Source organism: Lissotriton helveticus, chromosome 1_1, assembly GCF_964261635.1.
Source record: "Lissotriton helveticus chromosome 1_1, aLisHel1.1, whole genome shotgun sequence".
NCBI classification, from domain to species: domain Eukaryota; kingdom Metazoa; phylum Chordata; class Amphibia; order Caudata; family Salamandridae; genus Lissotriton; species Lissotriton helveticus.
Genome location: NC_136057.1, coordinates 785,087,882 through 785,096,137, shown reverse-complemented (window position 1 = coordinate 785,096,137; position 8,256 = coordinate 785,087,882).

Below are 8,256 nucleotides of genomic sequence, written 5' to 3'. Positions count from 1 at the left end.
GCATCATGTACTTACTTGGAAGAGATACATAGACGACATTTTTGTCATCTGGAAGGGCGACCTAGACTCGGTTACCTGTTTCATGAACTGGCTTAATCAGCAAGATCAGTTCTTGAGATTTACTCATACTGCTTCCAACGAAAATCTAGTGTTTCTAGATCTGAACATCTTCCCTAAAGGAGGCAAACTTGCAACTAGCACTCACTTCAAGCCGACAGCTAAGAACAGTCTACTTCTGTACAGTAGCTTCCATCCGCGCCACTTGCGTGAGAACCTTCCGTACGGACAATTTCTCCGCCTACGGCGCAACTGTAGCAGCATAGATGACTTTAAGACTCAAGCAGCAGACCTGGAGAGCAAACTCCTGAACAGACAATACCCGGCGAACATTGTTCGTAAAGGTCTGAAGCGTGCTCGCAATAATAACAGGGAAGCCCTCCTGGACGACACAGAAGCAAAAGAACCAGATCCACGCCCTATTTGCGTTACCACCTACAACACCAACTCCAACCAGATCACGAAAATCGTGAACAAACATTGGAGGGTGTTATCATGTGGCCAACTGGATTTTCCCAAACCAATGTTTGCACATAGGAGGGGATTGAACCTAAAGGATCTCCTGGTACACACAAGACCAAGATCAACAGGTGCAATTGAACCCCCCAGAGTCGCAGGGATTAGTGGACACCACCCCTGTGGTTCTTGTGTATCCTGCCAGTACACAAAGAAGAGTAAGAGTATCACCTTTTCTAACCACTCTTCATGGGAGCAGCGTGCTTTCACGAATTGCAACAGTCGCAATGTGGTGTACTTGATCACCTGTCCGTGTAACAAGGAGTATGTTGGAATGACCAGCAGACCCGTGAAAATTCGAATGGGTGAACACCGCAGCAATGTACGCTGCAACAGGACATCTACAAAAATGTCTGCCCATTTTGCCACTGTGGGACACAGTGTCCATGATCTAAAGTGGACTGTTATTGAGATCTTCCCCAATGATAGAGAGCTTCTATCAAAAGAACAACGTTGGGTGTTCCGTTTGGGGTCACATCGCACTGGCCTGAACGATGACATCCCATGGTCTCAACTGCACACGTAGGGCTTGTTGTACCTTATAACAATGCAGACACCTCTGTCTCCAAAATGGACTCTTTTCTGTTTTGTATAAAAATTTTGTTCTGTTTGTAAAGATGGCCCCTGGAACATAGACATACTACATTACGAGTTCCCCGTATATTCTCACCCCTTCCAGCCAACCTGGTTCCTGAAAGGTGTGCATATATGGGACCGTATTATAATATCTGGTAAACATCCCCTCTTCCAGCTTCTCAAAACCTCCTCCTAACTCAAACTCCTCGAGGCTGCATAAAAAACGGACTTTTTTGCTCCAGTTTACCTATCAATATGGATAGTTTTTATGTATACCTGTGCCTATAGTCACGAAACTTTCCAGGAAATTCTTTTGAGAGTGTCCAATCTGAGCAGCGCTGGTGATAGCAAGGATCACGATTAGGGTAGCACGGTGCGCATGCGCACCACCTTCAGTGACTGCCCTACGAGCATGCGCGGTAGTGTGCTAACTCCGGCGCATGCGCAGGGACCAACCACACAGCGCCAGGCGCCGCTGCGGTGTTTCCTCCCGGTCTGGTTACTTTTTTCAACTTGAACTTGCTCTAGACTTAAGGAAAGTGCCCACAATCGTTATTCAACGGGTACCACAGCCGAGGAACCAATATCTATTGGCTATATCTAACCATCCAACATGGCCGCTCCCGTATTTCCCTTCCTGGCCATGTATACCCGGCATATTTCCCGCCAAGCTTAATTGATCGATTATCCAATTACCATTGAGTATATAAACACGCCGCCCACTACCCCCTTCACATCCACGGAAGCCGCGGACGAAGGAGGAAGCACAATCGTGCTAGGGGCACAGTAAGTACGGCATAGCCGTCTCGAGGAAGATAAAGCCTGTATTCCTACCCAACCTAGTTGAGTTACCTTACACCACTTCGAAGGCAGGATTACAGTATATCCATTTTCCTTCTTTGCAGCTGATACCCCACCATACCCTTCAGTCTTATGCTGGCTCATGAGGCATTGATCCCCCCATTGATAAGTATGCATTTCCATATCTATAACCTCTGGCTATACAGAACCTATGTATGTTACCTACTCTGTGTGTGACTGACTGTGTGTGTGCTGAAGGAACTCTTCAATAATCCTCAATGTTTACACTGGATCCCCTACTTGTATATATTTCCGTGTGTGTTTCTCATTTTTCCTTACAGGTAATTTAGAGTTAAGCGCACCTTGGGATCGGCGCATTTTTAATCTATTACTCTTATTTTGCAGGCATACTACATTATTAGTGTGGTAGCATATATGTGCTGTAATTATTAATTTGTAGTTACTCACATAGTTCTTTTTTCACTTTTTTGTACATACACGTTTTTTTCTACCCATGTGGAGAAAACATTAGTGAGTGACAGGGGGATCTCCCCTCGGTCCTGACGAAGAGGCCCCGTGCCTCGAAACATGTTGACCCACTTAGGAGAGAGAGCCCATTAACCTGCTCCATCTCTCCGCTTCACTTTTTTCCTTTTAATAATACCAGCCAGTGTTTAATAAAATTATTTTTTTCCACTAGGCCAGGTATTTTTTAACTCACACCTGATATCACACCTGACCCCACTGACACTCACTCCCAACACATAGCACCTCCATCTAAAAGGTGCTCCAGCGTATCCGCTTGTCGCAGCACTGCCCCGCCCCGCAGCGGGACGGGAAGACCCCGATGATGAAGCATGACACCAAGGGCCCTTTTGGTGTGTGAGGGGTATTTTAACAAAGATGTTGTATTCCAATGACATCTGGATACACATCCACCCAATGTGAGGTGGCCCTTTCTGATTAACCTAAAACCCTGACAAGAGGAGGACGTGCCCACCTCGGTGCCCACCGGCATCACCTCTTCACTCCCCCCTTTTTGATTTCCTATGACTAGACTTACACCTGATCAGCACCAGGATACCCTCCCAGGAGATCGAGCACTCCGCAAATTGCCATTTATTACCCTTATAACATAACAAGACATGCAGGTTGTTTTAGAGTTATCTACAGGCACCCCTCATCTGTTCTTTCCCATAACAATGTAAGATTAACTGTATCAACCAATCATAAGCACTTTAGAGGATCTGCATTCTCATTCTGATTCATAGTTTTCAGAAATTGAGAGTCCCATACCTCCTTCAACAGTTAGACCCTCTTCTTTGAGATTTTGTCTTTTTGATCTCTCAAGTTATTGGATTGGTATTTGTTGCCACACATCGGTAGTTTGCTGTTTTACTTTTGAAAACATCTGTGCCTTTATTGTTAGAAATAGCAAGTAGAATTTTAGATTCCTTAGGTGCGGAGATTGTAATTAGAGGTAAGTAATATGTGCCTAATTTGCTTTTGCGTAATTATGCAAAATGATATGACATTATTTGTAAATACATTAAATGTAAATAAATCATTAGACACTATATTTTAGCACAAAATGAGTACTCATGTAATTTCTTGCTAATAACCTTGCAACAAACAAAAGCAATGTGAATAACAGCTGCTTTTATTCCTGTGAACTGCTGTAATTTTTTTATTGCAAATAGCATTCTCTGTAAAATATTACGATGGATGGTGTGCAATTGAACAAAGTAGCACATTTATGTAATTTCAGGAATTTCATGTAAGAAGCATAAGTTGAAATTCCCTAAATTACACTAATTACACCCAGCATAATTTAAATTGAACCCTTTGACCTTCTATTTGTTTTGCATGCTATACAGATAAATCCCTGATTTTTGTTGAGCTTCTGTACAACTGGAGTGCAGCAGCAACTAGGTGATTGTACACCATTAACTGACTTGCCGTACTTTACATTGAATATGGGGCATGCTGTTCATATCACTTTTTTGCTCAAGAAGGCAGGTGTATGTTCTGTCAAGCACTTCAGTAGTTCAATGTACCCCATTTTAGTAGTGAATCAAACGAGTGACTCTCTACTATCTGATCTTAAAGTCTTTCACATTTCCCAAACTGCATTTTTTTCAGTGCTTCGAAATATTCAATCAAAGTTGAGAACTTGTTTGAGGTCAGTAATGGTTCTGATTCTGCCTTTCTGTGTGTGATGCAGTGCATTTCAGTTTTAAGTTCAGCTACGTCCCTCCTTGCTATTTTCTGTCTTGTGGTGAGCAATTATTTTAGATAGGATCAGTGATTCTAAATGAGTGTTGGGGATATATTTCATAAAGACATGAGACAATTTTGTTTTATCAACTGGCTCAAAGACAGTTAGGGATGGTATGTTCTACTAAAGTACAGGCAAATGTAGTCTAAAAGATTATCATGTGGGCATCAGGCCTTCATACCTAGTGCCATGGAGGTTTCTGTTTATGCACAGAGATGCACGAGCCTCAGTAGTTTCAATTTGTTCACATAAAAACTTCCACTGACCATTCAAATCTAACATAGATTGTGGTTTTCTTCATATCAGGGTTTAAGTAAACATATTCTCTCACAGTGGGTCTTGCCTAGCTATGGGAAAAGGGCCTGATTCACAAAGGTAACTCACAATTTTGAGTAAGTTTACAAAGTTTTGGTACTCAGAAATGATGGGCCCAATTAACAAAGGTAACCTTTAACAAAAGGGCTTTTCTAATGAGGCAATGTGTGAAGTATTTGTGTAACACACACACACACAGACACACACAGCAGCACAAAGAAAACAACACAAAAATACTCCATACAGGATTGGGAAAATAGACAATATTTTTGATAGAAAATTAAGACTATAACAACAAAAATCCAGTAAGTAGAACCGGAGTTATGGACATTCTAAAAACAAACCAAAAATCGTGCTTCAACGTCAGTAGTGCTAAGGGGTTACTTGAGCTCGCGATATACTGAGGTGAATCCTAAGTCAGACTGACTACGATGGAGGGCACGCCGGCCACAGGACTCAGACAGGTCCTGCTGGCAAAATACCTTGGACTGAGCAAGTGTTGATGTTGAAAAGTTGCTGTGAGGAATCAAGGAGGTTCTCTGTCCTTGTTGGTCCCATGGATGGAGGTGAAGCGTTCGTACCAATCTACATACTTAATAAACTCTTCGGCTTTGAACCCCTTCATGATGCAGGTGTTGCATCGAAGTTGAGCTACGCTGGCCATCCACATTGAGCAGTGTAATCAATTGGCGTCAAAGGGCAATGCGTCCGTTTTCTTTGGCACAAAGTCATGCCAGCATTGACAAATGTACAGCAAATTCCTCCTCCATATTTAACCTCATCGGGTCTTAGTATTAAGGTCAATAATTTAGTCAGACTCCAAATGTCTGAGGCCTTTGATCCTATCACCACCCTGTTTTGAAATGGGTATCCTGTCAATGATAAAGATTTGCGTTTTGGATACATCTCTGTTATGGTGAGTATTATGGTGGAGAAGTGTGGCTCAATGGTTAGAGCGGTAGACCCTGAAGCAGAGGTCTGGCCCGGGATCTGGGTTCAATTCCGGCCTCCGAGTCATTTCAGTGAAGTCTGAAATGCATGTAAAATGGGATTTTATATTGGTCACTGACCCGTTAAGGGGATATGCATATTCAGTGACTGTAGTGCTGTATTTGCATGCTTTGCATGTTTTGCAGAGAACGAATCCTGGAGCCTTTGTCCCACCATCAATCTTGGTACCCACATCACTTTTTCTTAGACTATCTTTGATGCTTGTAGCTATTCTGAATGTCACTTTGGGGTTGTCCTCTATGAAACCATTAAGGCTTCTTTCAGTTGATATTATTGGCCAGTGTTTGGTAGTATTTTATTGACTTCTCCTTCCTTGTTGCTGAATGTAGTAAGAATGAGAATGATGTACAACTGTTCATTGACTGGCTCAATACACGGGATCAGTGGCTTAAGTTTACCTTTACAAAGGATAACACGAGCATAGATTTCCTGGACCTGACCATTTACATCAGAAATGGACAGGTGGAAACTAGAACATTTCACAAACCCACGTCGAAGAACAGTCTACTATCCTACAAGAGTTTCCATCCCAAACCACTTAGAGACAATTTGCCCTACAGCCAATTTGCCCTACAGCCAGTTTTTGAGGCTCAAGCGCAATTGTAGTCTTGAATGCGACTACAAAAAACAAGCGCAAGAACTATCTATTAAACTTGAAGAAAGAGACTACAAGAAGTCAATAATATCCAAATGTCGCAAGAGGGCGAAATATCAACCAAGGCAGTGCCTTTTGGACACAATAATAAAGGAACCTATCATAGACCTAGTGACCTGTGTCACGACTTTCAGCCCTGCAACTTACCAAGTAAAAAAGCTGATAAATAAGAATTGGCGCATGTTGTCAACGGGCAATCTAAACTGGCCAAAACCAAGGTTCGCTAATCGACGAACTAGGAACTTAAAAGACATGCTTGTCCATACCTGCCCTAGAAGACTCGTGCAACCAGGACCCCCAAGAGACATTGGTATGTGCCCAGTAACTGGACACTACCCATGTGGGACTTGCCATGTGTGCAAATTAACTACCGCAACAAAGAACATCCAACTCACAGAAACTCTCAATTGGACTCAAAGGGCACATACGAACTGCAATTCTACACATGTGATTTACATGATAACGTGCCCATGTCAGAAACGATACATCGGCATGACCTGTAGAAGAGTCAAAATAAGAGTGGGAGAACACAGGAGCAACATAAGGCTAAAAAAGACTACCACAAAATGATGCACGCATTTTGTGGATGAGGGGCATAATGCTGATGAACTTAAATGGACAGTACTAGAGATGCTGAAAGATAAAACCACCAACGTTGAAAAAATTCTATATGAGAAGGAACAGAGGTGGGTCGACAGGCTCAAAACAAATCAAGTGGGGCTTAATGATGACATCCAGTGGCACCACTTTTCATAATTATGAACACAGCCCTTGCATAATGCTGAGACCACAATATCATGGCCGCCACGAAAATGACCGACATGCTAATGTTAACTCGATTATCAGACAATCTGATTGCACTTCAAGACAATTATTGGGTAACTCCAGTTATTAATCATTACTTTGAATGATTACATCATTTACAGCACAGAGATATTTTTAAAAAAAAGTTTTAAAAAAAAAGTTTTTCAATAATGGATATGTGCCACTTTTATAATGATGAACCGTTAATCTGAAAAAAGACATTTCCAAATAGTTTGCACCACAAACGGTCCGTCTTTCATTTATAACACAATCGACCCGAGTAATTCGGCTGTCTGTCACGATAGTCCCCTTTCTTTCTTTCTCTCTTGTCGATCGACTTTCAGTTAAAGTCGCACGGAAATGACGACTCCGCGTCCAGAGGCAGAGCCAGCACTGTACACGGAAGTCGCTTCCGATGCGGGTAAGAATGAAGACTACTACTGGTAAGCATGGCGTTTGGCGCCGACAACGGTAATACTCAGCATCTCACTTCCCTCCGTATACAGCCTGGGACCGTGGGTCCAATTTCCCCTGACGAAGAGAGAAGCCTACAACTAACAGGTAAAAACGCTACATTATGCAAGAAATGTTTGCTTAAGTCCGTTTAATTTTTTACTAGCACGTGTTACATAGCATTCGAAGAGATAGTATCTTTGCAGATAGTATCATGTTACCAACTTGAGAGACATAAGATGATTATCTATATGTATGCTCCATAATGCATTACATATCACCATTACAAATGAAGCCCTGAAGGGCAATAGGAATCATCTATGGTTATGGTCTTTTTCAATAGAACTAGGTTTTGAATTAATATCTGTAGCCATGTCAAGCACACCTCTCCTTCATAGGTACCTCATATTGAACGATGAAACCATGTGTTGATTAGTAATATCACAACACGAATTAAGACACCATGATCTCCTCGCTCTTATTCTCCTAGTAGGATTCGCCACCTCTTTTGTCTCCATGAGTGCACTAGATAAATAACTGTAACTGAACACAATAGTTAGTTCCAGTTCACAATTAGCTGTAGTAGGCTAGTTTTTTCCCCCATTGTTGAATATTGTGGAGTAGTAGCATGAATAATGTTTTCTATGTTCCAGGTCAATATACCTTATCAAAACTGAGGGAAATTAAGATTACTCAGTGAATACTGCACAAGTTGTGTGAGTACTTTTAAATTGTATCTTTTTGTATTTTTTTGTTTTTGTCTTGTCCTGACGAATGCTGCATAGACCCG